At 32.4% G+C, this 19859-nt stretch overlaps 1 long non-coding RNA gene across 1 annotated transcript; it reads left to right on the forward strand.

Moving 5' to 3' along the window:
* The first annotated feature begins 8349 nt into the window (after positions 1 to 8349).
* Positions 8350 to 11193, forward strand: LOC143055865 (uncharacterized). Its single transcript, XR_012972151.1, has 3 exons — positions 8350 to 8452; positions 9545 to 9560; positions 10618 to 11193. It is a non-coding gene; the product is annotated as an uncharacterized LOC143055865 (long non-coding RNA).
* The last annotated feature ends 8666 nt before the right edge of the window (positions 11194 to 19859 follow it).

A 19859-nucleotide genomic window follows, 5' to 3' on the forward strand; every position in this document is an offset into this window, starting at 1 on the left:
AATTATGAGTTGAGTTTTTGAAATGTTCTTTGAACTGAATAAAAGTTGTCAGTTGGCGAATAACGAGATTCGGTTTCACTGTTCAGCTGTTCAGTTGTTGATAAGGTTAAAGCTATAAATTTTATAACTTGCGGATTAAAGCAAGTAAAAGTTCGGAGTCATTATTTGTTGACATTCACATGAGTGATTCAAATCTATGACTTGAACATAAGGACGGTAAATTTAAGTATTTAAGCGTTAACAAGCGAAATCCACATGCAAGCCCTGATCAGGACGACAGAGTGAGTCGTTAAAGAAAGTTAGATACTGAAAGAATTTATTTTTGGTCTAAGAAATCTATTTATAGACTGCAGAAATAGACCATTGACTCGCAAAACTGTAACTAATTAAATGTGCACCTGATTCAGATGCGTGTTGTTTAATAAAAGTTGTATCTTACTGAATTGTTGTATTACAGAGAAGGTTACAAGAGCGCAATTATTTGCAAGTTTTTTTACCCCAAGATGGTACTCAGAATAGAATCATATAGCTTCTGATTGGATTATACAGGATTGGAAATACATTTAAACGAAAGCATATCCAATTAGGTGTAAAAATTGCCGAAAATCATATTCACAATTTACGAAGTATAGAAAATATCTTCCATTTTTGCACGTCGGAGCCATTAAAAAATATGCCTCTTTCATCATGTTCATAAAGCGAAAAAAATAGACGATCTTTTTCAACTGCATTTTAAGTCAATTTGAGCCGCATGATCCTATATTTTTTTGGGGTTGTAATGCAATACTGGCATTTCTAGTAAGAGGAACGGCTACTCGTTTTTCCCTAGTTTGGGTAGTCTTCGAGAAAAAAAATACGGAACACCAGTGGTACCCTATGGAAAATGCATTACGAATAAATGAGCTCTTGTAACCAGAAACGCCTTGTCCATGGCCTGAATTGATCCTTCGATTAAAACTCATCCTGACTACTCCCCTTGGTATTGGAAACAACCTAGATTTTGACCCTTCCGTGAGTCTGCATTTCATGGTTACCTGATTACAGACTATTTAGTGAAAGCATATTCAAGACAGAACGAGTCTTATGTTGTTTTAGCTTCCCTTTAGGTGTTTATTTTCTGGGTTTATTGCTTGTGTATTTGGTATATAAATCTAATTAAGTGTTTGGAAATCCTGAACTAGTTTTGTTTGAAAAGTCTGTTATATGTGTGGTGTCGTACTTGAAATGACCAAATTTGTTGGGTTGGGCTTTCAACATTTGGTCGGTCGTCCGTCGTCCGTAAACTTTTACAAAAAAATTTCCTCTGAAACTACTGGGCCAAATTTAACCAAACTTAGCCACAATCATTCTTGGGATATCTAGTTTAAAAGTGTGTCCGATGACCTGGCCATCAAACCAAGATGGCCGTCATGGCTAAAAATAGAACACACGGGTAAAATGTATATTTTGGCTTATATCTTTAAAACCAAAGCATTTAGAGAAAATCTGACATGGGGGTAAAATTGTTGATCAGGTCAAGATCTATCTGCCCAGACGAATCGGACAACCTGTTGTTGGGTTGCTGTCCCTGAATTGGTAACTTTTAGGAAATTTTGCAGTTTTTGGTTATTATCTTGAATACTATTATAGATAGAGATGAACTGTAAACAGCAATAATGTTCAACAAAATAAGTCCTACAAATAAGTCAACATGACCAAAATTGTCAGTCAACCCCTTAAGGAGTTACTGCCCTTTATAGTCATTTTTTTTCAACTTTTTCGTCATTTTATATAACTTTTACAAAAATCTTCTTCTCTGAAACTACTGGACCAAATTTAAACTATCTTGTCTACAATCATAATTGTGGTATATAGTTTAAAAAATGTTTCTGATTACCCCATCTACCAAACAAAATGGCCGACATGGCTAAAATTAGAACATAGTGGTAAAATGCAGTTTTTGCTTTATATCTTTGAAACTAAGACATTTAGGGCAAATCTTTCAAGATTTAAATGTCCATCAGAATAAGATCTATCCCCTCACAAATTGTCAGATGAGTCCTTCAACCCGTTGTTGGGTTGCTGCCCTAAAATTGGTAATTTTAAGGACATTTTGCAGTTTTTGGTTATTATCTTGAATACTATTATAGATTGAGATAAACTATAAACAGCAAGAATGTTCAGAAAAGTAAGATATACAAATAAGTCAACAATAAGACCAAAATTGTCAGAGAACCCCTTAAGGAATTATTGTCTTTCATAGTCAATATTGAAAAACTTTTCGTCATTTTTGTAACTTGTACAAAAATCTTCTTTTCTAAAACTATGGGCCAAATTTAACCAAACTTGGCCACAATTATTACTAGGGCATCTATTTAAAAAAAAAGTGTCTAATTACCCCACCTACCAACCAAGATGGCCGACATCAGTAAATACAGTAACAGGTGAGCGACACAGGCTCTTGAGAGCCTCTAGTTATGTGTATATTTTTGTGTTTATTTTCTTAGCCACCGCTGCTACACCACTAATTTTTGTAAACTCCACATAATTATAGATGTTAACATAAGATAAGGTTGATGTCTGCTTGGAATGAAAGAAAAATTAAATTCCCCCTATGATCTTGAATTGGAAAATAGTCGAAGGAATTTGTTTGAGATGATGTATCGACTTGCTTCAACTGAAAATTGGTTGTTTGTATTGATGTCGTATGGTCAAAAATTGCCTTATGTCCATGCTAACACCCAAGTGTTTTTTTTCTTTCTAAAATTAAGAAATAAAAAAAAAAAAATTAAAATAAAAAAGTCCATCCCAAGCAAGACAAGTAATAGAAGTATTAGTGTAATGATGATATATTTTTTTTATTTTTGTTAATTAGATAGTACCTAATGAAGGTTTCAACTGGAAATGTTTTTGTTCTTTTTCTTACTTGGATTCTATGACTGAATCCTATTAAAAGCCAATTTTATAATTCAGATTTACTACAGTTTACTTTGACAAATGTTTTAGTTCTGGTTGATAATATTAATTCAAATAGTTGGAACTTTCATTTATTATATATATTTAATTATAAGTAATAAGGGATAAGGGTTCAACATCTGTTCGTGGTTTACAACGCTGGATAAATGGTGGATCGTGGTGTCTCCATAAACATGTCTGTGCGTCTTATCCAACACTTCCATCGTTTAACATCAAATCAATGAAATAGTACAAGTTAGTGCCTACAATTCAACCGATATTCATACAATATTGTTGCTATAAGCTATTGTAAAGGAAATTGTGTTTGAAAATGTCTGAGTCTATGTGAAATCAGAATTAATATTACTGTAAAATTTATGGTAGAAATTCACTCAATTGGTATGACTGATATTTAAGCATCGCAAGAAAACTACCCAACATTTTGGTGTTCAGTGGTGTTGGAGGATGTAATTGGCACAGATAGATTTTATGAGATATTATCCAGCCTACTCCATGCAGCATGTCCTATTTAGAATTGAACTGTATCCAAGTTATTGAAAATTAATTACTTTGTACAACAAAATACATATTATCAATCGTTTCGGTCTGAAACTGAGGCGATTGTATAAAAGACAAAGTATCCAAACTTACAATACCAAAACCTCTAAAAATCTAAAGAAATGGCTTCAGTTATATATCCAGTATAGAGAACACTCAGAATCAGGTTGATAACTTTATTACGGTCTAAAACCGTGGTAATTGCTAAATTTTAGGGTTGTAAAACCATCAATTATCCTGGGACGGAACATACTGTCTTGGAGAAAAACTGTCATTTGCTGATGTTATACAGAACGTTCGATTATCATCAAAGAAAAATATATCTATTGTTTATCCGTTAAACTTGTGTCATTGGTTTGAAAAATTGACCTACAAATCTTGGAAGTGCCTCATATCTTTCTCATTATTCAACGCTTATACTGATATTGTGTTTGGTGGAGATGAACTTTTTGCGCTAGGAATCAGGTGTTGAACAAGGACATTTCGTTTCTTTTATTTTAAGAAAAACATAATTATAAATAGATATTATTTCGGTTAATCATGACTGATTCAATATTAATATCCCGTTACAATTTATTTTCCAGGGTTAAGTTTCAAAAACCAAAAGTAAAGATATATTAAAATTATATTAGGAAAATAGATTTAAAGATTAAAAATGAATCCCACTGTAGTTACTATGGGACATAGTTATATTCAAAGATTATCTAATTATTGTAGAATGAATAGGATGTCAACCAATTTTGGTATAACTTATATTAATGGTATTATGTATGGTAAAGGTGGTACAAAATTGTGCAATATGATACAAGATTATATCTTTCAAAGATTCAAAGTTTCAATGTCTGTATATGCAGGCAGAAGAGCCCAGATTAATCTGGAACTTGTAAATTTGACCAAAGAGGTTGATATTAAAATTTGTATTGACAACAGATGGTTTCCATTTGAATAAAACCAAAATGATGACTTATTACTAATCCCTAAAGAGAGCTGTTAAGCTTTCTCTTAGACAATAAAAATCAATAGGAGGCCATTTGTTGTCATTTAGTATAGATATATATATATATACATGTTAGTATTAATGTGGAGTGGTTGGTGGTGGCTGAGATATATTTTTCGTAATAATGTGGAGTAAATATTTTTTCAGCTTGTATAATTATTTGTATATTTCAGGAGGGGAGATGTTTTAATCTTAATTGAAAATTAAGATTTCTTGCACTCGAAACCACAAGCTTTGCATAGCAGCGCGTGTTTACTTGCACCTGGATTTTGCCAGATATACGGACATATTTGTTCTGTGGGAAAGGGGGTAATGTAACGTTTGTGGGTCACTTTATTTGGTTCATTTATTTATTTCATTATTAGTATTTTTAATTATTTTCCCAGAAAGACTGCTTATTATTATTTTATAACTTTCTGATTTTTTTTTCATGCATTAAATTTTAGTGACGTCACGAACCTCGCATTAGTATTAAAAACATTTTCCCCTTCTCAACCAATCATAGAGCTCGATTGAATTCGCGGGGCAATTTAGCTCGTGCAGATATTGTCTGCTAGAAATCATTCTCAGCCCAGACTACCAGGTGTATAGATGTAAGGTAAAAAGGGGAATTTTCAACCATGTGCGCGATATTTTTGGAAGTGGTCTCGGTAGGATTCACGGGCTATTTTATATACTATAATTAGTGTTTTGAAGAAAATGTGTTTTATAGTATTTTTAGGTAAGAAGTTCCCCCTCCTATGATTTTCATGTATATATTTTGAGTGACTAAAACTGGCATGTTTTTGATCACGGTTTGCATTGGAGATTTAGCGGAAAACTTTGAATATTTACGTGTTGAGGTGTAATTTATTTAGAAAGCGGTTCGCTGGTTAAATTATATATTGAGTTTTTGAAATGTTCTTTGAACTGAATAAAAGTTGTCAGTTGGCGAATAACTGTTCAGCTGTTCAGTTGTTGATAAGGGTAAAGTTATTAATTTTATAATTTGCGGATTAAAGCAAATAAAAGTTCGGAGTCATTATTTGTTGACATTCACGTGAGTGATTCAAATCTATGACTTGAACACGAGGACGGTAAATTTAAGTATTTAAGCGTTAACAAGCGAAATCCATATGCAAGCCCTGATCAGGACGGCAAAGTGAGTCGTTAAAGAAAGTTAGATACTGAAAGAATTTATTTTTGGTCTAAAAAATCTTTTTATAGACTGCAGAAATAGACCATTGACTCGCAAAACTGTAACTAATTAAATGTGCAGCTGATTTATATGCGTGTTGTTTAATAAAAGTGGTATCTTACTGAATTGTTGTATTACAGAGAAGGTTACAAGAGCGCAATTATTTGTTTACATTTTACCGGCAAGTTTTTTACCCAAAGATGGTACTCAGAATAGAATCATATACGGCTTCTGATTGGATGATACAGAATTGGAATTACATTAAATCGAAAGCTTATCCAATTAGGTATAAAAATTGCCGAAAATCATATTCACATTTTACGAAGTATAGAAAATATCCTCCATTTTTGCACGTCGGAGCCATTTTTATAAAAGTCAATTTGAGCCGCATGACCCTATATATTTTTTTGGTTGTAATGCAACACTGACATTTCTAGTAACAGGAACTGCTACCCGTTTTCCCCTAGTTTGGGTAGTCTTTGAGAAAAAAAAATCGGAACATCAGTGGTACCATATGGAAAATGCATTACGAATAATTGCGCTCTTGTAACCAGAAACGCCTTGTCCCTTGCCTGAATTGATCCTTCGATTAAATCTCATCCTGATTACTTCCCTTGGTATTGGTAAAAACCTAGATTTTGACCCTCCCGTGAGTCTGCGTTTCATGGTTACCTGATTACAGACTATTTAGTGAAAGCATATTCAGGACAGAACGAATCTTATGTTGTTTTAGCTTCCCTTTAGGTGTTTATTTTCTTGTTTTATTGCTTGTGTATTTGGTATATAAATCAAATTACATGTTCGGAAATCCTGAACTAGTTTTGTTTGAAAAGTCTGTTATATTTGTGGTGTCGTACTTGAAACGACCACACTTGTTGGGTCGGGCTATTTACATTTAGTCCGTCGGTCTGTCTGTCCCTTTATGTATTGTTTACCTCTAGGTTTATTGGAAAGGTTTTAGTTTTACTCTAACACATACAGATCTATTATATAGAATTAGCGTGGGACGGTACTTCATATTTGAGCAATAAAAATACATAGACATACTTATAGAGGTGCAGTATATTTCTGGACTACTTCCCAAACTATAGGGTTGGGACTGTGATTTCTCTGGTAAACTGGTATTGCCAGATCCTAGTATATTTGATAACAGTCCAGATTGTCATTTCAGTTGTTCATTTAGTCCTACACTAGGATAGCATGACTGCGGTCAAGGTGAAAGGCTAGGATCTGGTTGGCCCTCGGAGTAGTCTAGACCTTCTTCATTTACCATTGGTGATGGAATCCAGAAGTCACTCTTAACTGAGACTTCGAGAATACTGAACGTCAGACATCTTGTTCCAGAACACATATTTAAATAAATTATAAACTGGTGGCATAGACCGGTAAAAAATATACCTAATAAAACTCTAATATATTCTAGTCGGGCATCACTATAATAGAAGTCCTAGAGCGAAAGCATAGGCCGAACCTACCCTCGAGATAGATTAAATGAAAAGTTGGCTTGCTGTCTAGTTTATATAAAGTTTCGGTTAAGGTCGCATAGACAGTACCCCAGTTTCGTTTCAATATTAAAGCAAATAAGTTCAAAGGGGCGTAACTCCTAGAAAAAAAATTGAACCGTTATTTTCTGTCGATATGCACATCTACATAGTATGTCCTTTTTATCTAAAAAGGTTTCATGAAATTCTGTTTTGTGGTTTGAGAGGAGTTGCGATGACAAGGAACAGGACTGACGGACGGACAGACAGACAGACGGACGGGTCAAATGATCTGCAACTTTGCTGTCTGTTCCAAAAGATTCGAAGAAAACTCGGTTTTTACCATTAAAAGGAACCATATGTAAAATTCATAGTATGAAATACATATGTACATTGGTAGTTTACGAAATTATATGAGAATTTGCATACAAATATTTGTAAGATAAGATTTTCTATTATTAAAATACACTTTTCTATAATTGTGTAAATTTAAGGTGCTGCTTATCAATTTGATTATCTATCAAAATCTTTTTTTTTGCTAAGCCTAATGCTCTTTCTTTTTGACCAGGAACGCTCATATATAGAAGTTAAAATATCAGACACATATTTATAGCAATTCACTTTTTTTAATTTCTCATTTATCTGTTTAGTTCTGTAGTTTGCATTCTGTTTTTGTTAGATATTTAGTCGAAAGTCAAGAATGACAAGATGGAGTTAGAAGGCATGATTGTGTTCAAGCTAGTAAGAAATTTTAATAAGAGATATTTTTGTGTATTATGATGCTATTCACTTTCTTATTATCTTCTTTAATTAATGTCGTTAATTTTTCTAGAGTAAAATTTTTGGAACTGATTTTTATATTGGGTTCCTTAATGCAACTTTTTGTTATTCCATTAGTATTCATATTTTATCTTAATTAAGTATGTTAACCAAACCAGCAATCCACCAGTTTTCTTTTTTTCTTACTGATATGATTTTGAGATGTGCAAACCAACCATAAGCTTGAACAAATATTATTACATTATTATGAACTTTTTAGCATCATTATCTTTATTAACTTTTCGGCCTTTTACAAAAGCAATTATGGGATTATATCTTTGTTATATGTATTTTCTACCAACATAATTGATTTTTTATCACTAAATATCAAAATTTTGTACTGGTTTTATGTTAATGTGAGGCAATCTTTTTTTTTGTTAGTGGTAAAAGATATGATATGACACGAAAGAGGTTTTAATGTGTAGAAGAAACCTTTCTAAGAATTTGGTACGCATGGAAGTTCGTTGGTTTGTTCTGCTTTCTTTTGTAAGTACATGTATAGTACCTTTACAATTCCCTGGTCAAAGTGATTTGTTCAGTAATAAATTTGTTTGAATAAAAAGATAGCTAAATTGGTTTTAAGGGATGAATTAAAAAAGAAAAGAAAAGTGAAACAGATTAGAGAAGCTGTTTTACTTTCCTGTGAACTTTTTTTTTTTTTTATTATTACTTAGTTTATGTTTACTTCCTTTTATGTCTCATATACTTAAATGCCCGTTACATAATTTTTCCTTTATTTTTGTGTAGAGAATACTTTATGTTTCAAAACTATTAAAGTAATTGTTTTGCTTAACCTTGATCTACTTAATGTCTTAATACAATCAAACTCCGAAACAGCGGTGAAATTGCTTTGCTAAAAAGGTCAACGTAGCGAAACAAGAACGACGTTACCAATGGTTCGGAAATTTTAATAGACCGTTCCCTTTCTTTTACATTATGCCACTGTATTAAAATGACTATATGAGTAAAGATACAAAATCTTTATAATTATCTCGTCTGTAGAAAAAAATGGGGGTATTGGTCCTATCTCTTTTACTACACTGATATGAGGCAGGTATTTCATGTGAAGAAGGACGATTCCAGTGATATTTCCATGACCATGTTTGAGGATAGACAATTTTTTGGAATATCATATGCTTATCTATGTGGCAGAACGTTTTGGAATTATTGTTTGATAATTTCTTTTCGGTTTCGTTTTTGATTATGTACTCCAGCTATTTTTATTTGAGTACCACTGATGGGTTTTATGTGCACGACATACGCGTGTATGAATAAGTAAATATATACATTTTTTTAACTTGATTTATCTACTATAATGAGGACGAGTTATATACCCATGGCATTATATATCAGATCTATTCTAAGACATTGTTTCCCAATCCACTATAAATAGATATGTTTAAACTAAACTAAACGGTCATATATATTTTTTCGTTTAAATTAAATCTAACTTTAAATGTGCATCTGGTGCAACAAGATCGGTACCGTGATTTTTTTTCAAACACAAATACGAACTAAATTTAGTTATGCGTTATTTTAGGTGGCATTTTAATACAGTTTGATCTCATTGTCTTTTAGGTCTTCCTTATTAGCGGTGAGTACAAACTTACAGTCATTGTAACATTGTGTGTCTCTAATTATTAGCCGATTTCCAATCTTTTTATTGTCAACATGAGTTCAGTTCAACGGTAGTAAAGTTTACTTGTCGTCATTGGGACAGTCGACATGACTGATAACATCAAATTAAACCCTTAAAAATAAATCTATCTGTTCGCAGAGCAACGAAAAAGAAATATAGAGTTTGCCTACATTTTGCCAAACAAAACAAATAGATAATAATATCCAACCACTGTATTTTGTGCAGATGATATTTGCTCATCCTTGGCAGCTAAATGTCGAAGCGTGACGTTTTACTTGTTTTAAAATTGAAAATTAAATGTCTAGAATAGAGACTTTTATGCCACATTTGATATAATTGTAGAATCCGTTGTTTATTTATAGTTTTGCTATCGCTGAAATACTGATTTGTTAAATTGTGTTAACATCTTAGAGGAACTTAGAGGAAACATCAGAATTCTTTTATTCAAACGCTGATTTTGATTTAGAGAGTAGGGTTATAATTGCGTAACTATTAGTTCATAAATCAAGAAGGTTTTGACTGTTCTCTTTTAAAATGTCTTTGTATTTCGTATATATATATTGTGGCACTCCAAACTTTTGGTCACGAGCGTATCTGATAAAGTTTGTTTAACAACACGTATTATGCGTACCTAAATCATATCACATGTATATGGACGATGTTTATGTTTATATCTGTTTAATCTTTATTCTTGTCATGATTGTCAATTCTTAGTTTCAAATGTAGTGGCAACGGGCAGGTACATATGACCATCAGTGTGTAAGACTAAGTTTCACCATCGATCTTGCATTTGTGATTGACTTCCAAAAGCAAAAACAATTTATAAATAACTTTTACGAGTGCTGGATTTTTTTCGCTACAATTAAAACCTATTGGTGGCATTGGAATGTTTATCTATTCTTTGGTCGGGCTGTTGTGTCTTGAAACATTTCCCGTTTAGCATTCTCAATTTTTTTTGTGATTTTATTGCAAGAAATTTATGTTTATATCTGTATCACTTTTAATTCATCAGGAAAGTACAGACCAGTGTGTAAGACCAAGATCGATCTTGCTTTTCTTATTGACTCCTCCTCAAGTATCGGTTACGACTTCCGAAACCAAATACAATTTGTAAATGACTTTGTCGACTTCCTTGATGTTGGTTCAGGCGCGACTCGTGTTGCTACAGTAACTTTCAGTGATAAGGTGTTCCCCCATTTTGGATTCAATGATTACACAACCAAGATAGATGTGCTTTCTGCTATTAATTATATTGAGATTAATGGTGGGAACACCAGGACAGATCTTGCTTTAAAATACACGCATGAACATATTTACGCTCCTGATAATGGAGAAAGGTCTGATGTGATAGATGTTGTTATTGTCCTGACAGATGGAAAAAGCAACCGGCCAAAAAAGACCCAAAACGAAGCAGCGTTGATCAAAGACAGAGGAGCTTATATATTTGTCATTGGGGTTGGAAGAGAGGTCGATGTCGACGAGCTAAAGAAAATATCCAGCGATCCAGATCAAAAGTTTACCATCCAAGTGTCAAGTTTCTCACAGTTAAATTCAGATGAAGTTAAGGAAATGCTATTAAAACGTGCATGCTTCGGTAAGTAAAGAAAACAAATCCATAAGAAAGACTTTGAAATTAACATGTATAATTTTATTAAAGTTTGAATGATTATAAATAAAAACTGTCAGTACATCCTGTTGTTGTGCGAATATATGTTTTACAATATATGAAAAGAATATTTAATAATTATAGTGCCTATCAATATATTTGTGAGGTAGACGAAATTCATAAAAACGATCGTATCGAATTTTGATGTCCAAAAATAGGCAGATCGGATACATTTTTACTTTATCATGTTTATTTACTGACGGCTTTTGTTTTAGATTAATTGTAATTGTAACAGCATGATGGATCTCAAAAAATGTGATTGTTTGTTGTTAAGATAAACAATAATTTAAGTGTATCTATAAATACTACAATTGCTAACATCTGTAATAACAAAAATCGTGGTTATCGATAAGTGTCATACCAAAAACTGATTCACATGTCCCCGTCTTTCCTCCAACAATACGGCAAGGTCCACGTTTAATGGTCGCACATTTTCCTTAAATTTTGAACTGATATAAATTGAAAAACTAACAGTATCTATTTACTCACATGAAACAAAATGGGATGCGGTATAGAGTACGTAGAGGAAACTTGACGCTATTATATAAGAAGGGCGAAAGATACCAGAGGGACATTCAAACTCATAGATAAAAAAAACCTGACAACACCATGGCTAAAAAAGAAAAGACAAACAATAGTACACAAAGCACAACATAGAAAAATATAGACTAATCAACACGAACCTCACCAAAACGCACCCAAGAACACCGTTATCGTTTTAAAAGACCCCATAAATTCAAAAGTATCATTTTTCAACACCATAAGAAGCACAATCATCCTATTAGATATTTAACAGTTCAACTTTCATAGTAAATAAGCAGCCTGTTGAATCTGATTCAAAGTTTGTACGATCATGGAAAATAATTGAAATAAATTGGATTAAAAAATAACAGACAGTCTATCATTTGGTCTTAATAATAATATCATGGGAATTGGTAATACATTAAGAACCGATTCTGTTAACATTTTGGATATAGTTTTCTAAAACTGTTTATAAAAACCGTTCTCATGGACGTAGAATAAATCACAACAAAAGGGAATTTCGTACCAACAATACAAATATTTCGGACCTAATTTCTATTTCAAAAACCACGACACACATTATCTGTTAACCAAGCTCTGTTTTTCACCTGTTAATAAATTACATCAAATTTTAAAATTGCAGATTTGAAATCTTTCAAATTATAATGGCATATTGTTTTTCTAAACTGTTTCCCAAAATTGATCACAAAAAAACATTTTATTAAAACCAGATATATCAATAAAGGTTTTGATTTTATAAATATTGACGGTATTTTTAATGATCATTCCGTTAAAGAACAAATTGCTGGCTTTTTTTATTCATACTGAATCCCATCTTATTTGTTATGTTTAAAACAGCAACCATAATAACCCTATGTCTCGTATCAAACATAAGCTAAAAGAATTGGCCAAGGAATTTGTTTTTGTCCCTGCTGATAAGGCTGCAAATAGTATCAGTAGTGTTTGTCGTAAGTTTTACATTGAGGAAAGCACGAATTCACCAACATTCCATCTGACTTCATTTTCATAAAATGACATCTGTAACAAACATAAATTAATAGCTACTTCTTAACAGGCAGAACCATATAGAATGATCGTTCCAACCATGAACTGGTTCCCAAAGCTGCACAAAACACCTTACAAATATAGATTTATTTCGGCTTCAAGTCATTGTTCCACTACTAAACTGTCTATTCTACTTACTAGTACACTTGGTACAATAAAAAACGGGTGATAAATTGTTCAAATTAGTTATCAAAGGTACCAAGATTATAATTTAGTACGCCAGACGCACGTTTCGTTTCGTTTAGGCCTTTGAAAATAGTGGAATTAATTTCTTTTGGAGTGTCAAAAATTTGTTGGAAGTACTTGATGAATTACTGCTTATATGGATGATTTCGAATCTGTTCAAAGTTTAATTTTTTCTACCCTATATACAACATTGCATTATAATCTCATTAGGAAAAAAATCTCACACCTAATCAAATAGTCATTTAAAAAGTCAGAATGCGAATATATATGTTTAAACTCCTTTACGTCATTTTAGTGACAACAAACGAAAGAACTATGTCAATTGGACCTGCTTTGATACTAGAACTATCCTTGAGTATTTAGTAGATAACTTTTTTGATTGCTATGGAGATTATGTACATGGTAAAGTTATCGGATTTCCAATGGGGACCAACTGTTCACCACTTATTGTGGACCTGTTTCTATATTGTTATGAGTTACAATTTATTACTAAATTCAACAAAGAGTCATCGAAACAACATCCGATACAAAAATTTAATAACACTTTTAGATATTTGGATGATATATTGGCTCTCAATAATGACGACTTCAGTGAGTACACTAAAGAGATTTATCCGGCTGAACTGACTTTGAATAAAGCTAATACTAACAATGAACACTGTCCTTTCCTAGATCTTGATAATTATATAACGTTAACGGGAAGCATAATACCAAAATGTATGATAAAAGAGATAATTTTTCATTTCCTATTTCTAACTATCCATTTTTAAATGATGACGTTCCCTTGTCACCATCTTATGGTGTTTATGAATCTCAATTTGTTTGATTCGCTCGTGTATGTAACTACGCATTTGAGTTATACGAAAGAAATTTCTGTATTACTGAAAAATTATTACACCAGGGTTATCGATATCACAAACTAGTCAAAACATTTACTAAATTTTTATTTATCATTCGTAAATATAAATTAACATGCAGACATCTTATACGTTCAGGTATTTCACATCAAATCTCTTATGGTAATATTATTTACGAAGCACAGAAATGTCGGCATTCCTATCAAAATCTTACCAAACTTTCAACAGACTTATACAGAAGGGATATAGTTACGATTCTGTTGTCAGGGCATTAAAGATGGTATATTTTGGTATTAATATTGATTAACCCAAAGGGTCTGTGTATCTGAAATAAACACATTTATTCTAAAACCAGTTGTTGGCATGATGAGGGTTATGTTCTTCTCATATATTTTATGATGGTATGATACTAAACCCTAAGGGGAAGGATTGTGCATGATTTTCATATGATGAAGACATAATCTTTCAATCAGTTTAATTGAGGTCTGGAGTTGGCATGTCAGTAACTGCTAGTAGTCCTTTGTTAATTTATGTTTCATTGTCATTTTGCAGGGTTTTCTGTTGTTACCTATTGTGACATCGGACTCGAACTTTTTAAAACTGAGTTTTACTGTGCGTATAGCTGTGTGTTTTTTTTCTTCTACATTGATTAGAGGTATAGGGGGAGGGTTTGAGATCTCATTAAACATTTTAACCCCGCCGCATTTTTGCACCTGTCCAAAGTCAGGAGCCTCTGGCTTTTGTTAGTCTTGTATGATTTTTAATTTTAAAATTGAGAATGGAATTTAGTTCATTTATATGTTTTGTAGTTTAGAATGACGTCCATTGTCCCTGAACTAGTACACAATTTTGTTTAGGGGCCAGCTGGAACCCGTCTCGGGGTGCGGGATATTCTCACTGAGTTGAAGACCCATTAGTGGCCTTCGGCTGTTTTCTTATAATGATTTAATACAATCAAATTGCGTTAGATTCAATAAAAATGACCAGTCCACATACTAATAAGTAATAGAGGTAAACTGGGTAGGGAGAAAATGAAAGATATTTTAAAAGTTTTTGCAGTAACGATTAAAAATGTGTCAACCAAAAGTTTTGCTATAATTTCAAAAACATGTCGTTCTGTATTGGTACATTTTTCGGATATTTCATTTGCGTATTAGTTTCAAAAGTCTACATAATTATTGATTTTATACAGAAAATTCGTCTTTCTAAACATTTAATGTTTCACAAATGATTCATGGATACAAAATAAAATCATTTCCTAAAACACTGCAAAAATCATTATGATTGTGATAGTTGTATTGTCATAAAGTGCTTTGAAATGAACTGTGGTATAACAAACATCGAATTCCCTTACATAATGTTATCATACACCATAAAATGAAATGATGGCGTAAGGACGTAGTGGCTGCCAAATACAAACTTAAACTTTTAAAGGAATTGGTCTCCTGAGTGAAGCCATCTTTTGTTGAATGATACTAAAAAAGTTTGCGTTGTCTAAAGTAATTTTTTTCAGATTCTCTTTTTATATGGGCAATTTTAACAAATACTTAAGCAATGTTAAAACTTGAATGTTATATGTTTTAATATGCGAGGTCCGTACAAGGACATTGGTTTTGAGAATATGGTATGAAAAGTTGGATAAGCGAACACAGCATCCTACATTTGTTTGCAATTGTCATCTAGATCACTATACTTTAAAAAATAATCTTGTGCTAAAAAACCCTTCTTTACAACATTCACCAGCAAATAAACAAGAGATCGCATATCACTTAATCGGTGTTCGATTAACCGCTTTTCTTAATCTTTTTTATTCTATTACCTTTCGTATATATATGATCAAATGAATGAATATGTTTCATTTGACAGTTTACTTAGATGTTACTATCTTAATTTTGATTGAAAGGGTGCTTAAGCACGTAGCATTTAGATGAAAATGCATAGGAGACTAATGGTAGTTAGTAAAATATCATTATTTCCTATGCAACTATGTATATAACTATTTTGTTCATGTTTACAAATAACATTCATTTTCAGTATTAATGAATGATTTATTATGTAAACTGATTTTTATTCAAAATAAAAGAGCAACAACCGAGTTGGTAAGACTAGAAATAGGATGCTAACAACTGTTACTGTACAATACATTAATGTGAAATCATTACTGTTACTGTTCAATACATTAATGTGAAATCATTATTGAGGGGGGGGGGGGGAGGTTTGGACCTTTATCAGGACTCCGGGATCGGGTGTTTTTAAGCTCGGGATTTCGGGATTGATCCTGTCGGGATCCAGGAATTCTTTTTTCGAATTTTGGGATGTCGGGATTTAAATCTTTTTAAATTCTGGACCTCGGGATTTCATGTATTCAAGCCCGGGATTTCGGGATGAGGACCCCTCCGACCCCCCTCCCTCATTATCAATTGGGATTAACACGTGATATTTTCACCAACTGTAAATGATAAGTTTGTTTGGCTTATCATTTTATTTTTATATTTCAGAGACAATGGAATGTCAGACTGGATCAAACTGTCCGCCCGGAAATGGAGCACAAAACGTACATATTTTGGTTTGGACATTTACCCGTACAATTATCGTCAGTTCCGTGTTAATTTATTTCTAAAAAAAAAACCATCCGTCTGAATGCTTTGCTCTTAAACAGATTAGTACACATGCATGTTACATTTCATGTTTGATGTATAAAAATGACGACTTCTTCGATGTCTTGTATTTGTTTAAGGTGGTACCTAACACTACAGGGAGATAACTCTGTAAAGTCAGCTAAACGTTTTAATTACATTGTGTTGTAAAAGAAATATTAAGCTTCTCAATGATCAAAATTGGTGTTTGTCAAATTGCTATATAACCAGTGTATTTTTTCTGACACAACGGTTGGTTCAAAATTTTTTAAATTTTTAAATTTTTATTGAAGTCTCAAAGTAAATACTTTGACAAAATTTTATGAAAATTAAACGAGCCAAATTAATTTTAGTGAAAGTGTTGGGTACCACCTTAACTAACAAAAATAAAACTACTAAACGAAATTGAAAATGTCAATCTTAATGTTCAAGGGCATAAAGGCAATAACAGAGTGTTACACTGAATCATAATAGATTTCTATAGGTTACTAACTTTAAGATATCTTTTTTAAAATAAGGTTTCTATATATACTCAAATAACTTATTAGATACATCCTGTATTATCTAGGGGTAGAACTTTGTATGCATATTAGTATATAATACTTAGAAACACGTGTTGTTTAGGAAGTTTAAAAAATCTTCATCTATGGTGTGAAATTTATTTCTTTATTGTACATGTTATAAATATAAATAGTGGCAGAATATAAAGCATTATACTTTTAATACTTTAAAGTGGTTTGTTTTTGTTGACATTTTACTATAATTGATTTTTATGAAATGAAGTTTTATGACAATATGCTATTATCCATATGCTTATTGGAGGAAATTGAAAATTGTGGCAATTAATGTATCTTCAGTGATGCTGAAGGCCAAGATATGTGAACGTCCATAACCTTATACAAACGTATACGAGCTTATATGATAAAAAAGGAACAAAATTTTTGCAAAACCCGAACAAGGCATGAGATGTAATGTTTCTTTTGATCCCAATTATTTTTTAATTTTCCAACAGCAAATTTCCATGGTACAATATTCCTTTTTTCTTGCTAGTGCAGAAGTATTAGTAATAACATAATTTATACCAATCTCTGTGCCGTTCCATGCTACGCCATACTACACTCAATATCAACCGCAAAAACTGCCTTTATGTTATTTTTTTTTATCTCTAACTTATAGATTGATTTTATTTCGATTCCAATTTTAAATCAAAATAATGAAATCAAAACCAAAAAACCAACATATGTTTTTATAAATTATGATAATTTTCATGAACGCAATCGCCGTTTTTCTGTTCAAGATAAACGTTTATCAAACACGTAAACATTACGGATAGAAACAACTTTGTGGCGTTACGGTCTTTTTCTGTACACACTGACAATTTAATGCTATGCTTATATCATTTTCAACCAATATTAATGCTAAATAATTGGTTGCAAATTTGCCTCTTCTTGAAGGAAGTATAATCTAAAAAGTCATTACGAATACTCGGTCACATATAACATGTATACGTGAAGTATTGCGAAGAACTATGTGCCGAAAATTAACATATTGTGTATAATGTTACTTAGTATAGAACGGAACGGATATAAAATGTGGTCCGGAGATTGTCAAATTTACTGTACCAGATGTGCATTCCGCACTATGAATATAAACATAAATGCATTACATGATGAAGATTTTGAAAATGTACTTGTGTTATAAAAGGGAGGCGTAAGATGCAAAGAGGTCGAGAACACAAGTTGATGGAAGCTGACAACACCATAGCAAACAACGAAAACAAAACTTCTCAAAACGCTACATAAGCAACATGAAACCCACCAAATGGTGGAGACAATCTCAGGTGCTCCGAAAGGGTAAACAGTTCCTGCCAAACTAGTGTTATCATCAGAAGTACAACTGTGGTGAAGAATCTAATTCGGTTATGTCACAATCAAACAAAGAATAACGGGACTGGTTATGTGAATTGAAACATATCCTTAGTAATCTTTGACACTGATATTCATAGCCGTCAACCACCTTATGGCGAAATGATTTCAACATTACCATCATCTTAATCTTTCAGGACTGAGTTGCACAAAACCTTAAATAAACTTATCTTTTGGTTTAATCCCATTATCCTCTGAATTAATATAACCGACCAAAATCAACCGACTTACTTTTTATCCATTTGATAAATACACTTATTGCTGCAAGATTGATCTATAATGTTGACTGACGACCCGACACGACAAGTATGATGACATGGAATTTAGGGATAGATTTAGATTTACAAAAGAAAATGTGGTATGTATAACTGATATTATTGAACTAGACTTGTGCGACCAACTCAATGACCGTATGTAGAAACAAAGTTCAATTGGCCTTGGTTTATTTGCAACTGGTAGCTCGTTGGTGATACAATGGGTTTTCATATATTCTGTGTATCTAGAGCAACCAGAAATGCCTTCAGTTCTCTTTTCAAAATTGTTTTCCATTCCATCCAAAGCGTTCCACTGGTCAGAATAAACAGTATCACGGAGGGTTTTTACGAGGTTTCCAATTTTCCTGGTGTTAAAGGAGCAACTGATGGCACACATATCAATATTCAAGTACCATCCAGTGGAAGTGAATTTGCTAATGTCAATAAGAAATGCACATTCCTTTAACTTTTTGTAAATTGTTTTCACTAGAAATTTTGAAAACGTTATACTGCGTCTGATGAGCATTTATCTTTCCAAAGATACAATGAATTAAAAATGTACATATATATTATTTATTTTGTAATAATATTTCCTTTCTCCATTTAAACTGTATACCTAACAACTAAATTATTTTCATTTACCTGTGTATAATATTATTAGATCTTTCCACTTTTCCGTGGAAAGACCTATTGGATTTCTTCTGATTATTAGGTCTTTCCACTTTTCCGTGGAAAGGCCTATTGATTTTCTTCTGATTATTATTTTTTTTTCTTCCGCCTAATTTTGTTTCCTTTGCTGTTTTTTGTTTCGCAAGATGTCGCTTAGATAAATGAAATATGATATCGAACAGTTTTTGAAACTGACCCTGCTAAACCGAATACTTTCCCATATAAGAGTTATCTCCCCGAACACTGTTTTTCTTGTTATTGGTTAATCTTCGCAACCGTATAAGAAACCGACAAATTCATTTTACCAAATTGCTCGTTAATTCCTCAGGATGATTTGATTTTTTTTGACCGAAGCTATCCGGAGACTCCATATGAGAGTTATTTCCCCTTTTATATTTGATATAAGTGATATGCATTTTAACTGGAAAACCATAAGTGATAGATGCCTAGGGTCTTTTGATTTGAGGTCCTTGG

The sequence above is a fragment of the Mytilus galloprovincialis genome, chromosome 13, assembly GCF_965363235.1.
Source record: "Mytilus galloprovincialis chromosome 13, xbMytGall1.hap1.1, whole genome shotgun sequence".
NCBI classification, from domain to species: domain Eukaryota; kingdom Metazoa; phylum Mollusca; class Bivalvia; order Mytilida; family Mytilidae; genus Mytilus; species Mytilus galloprovincialis.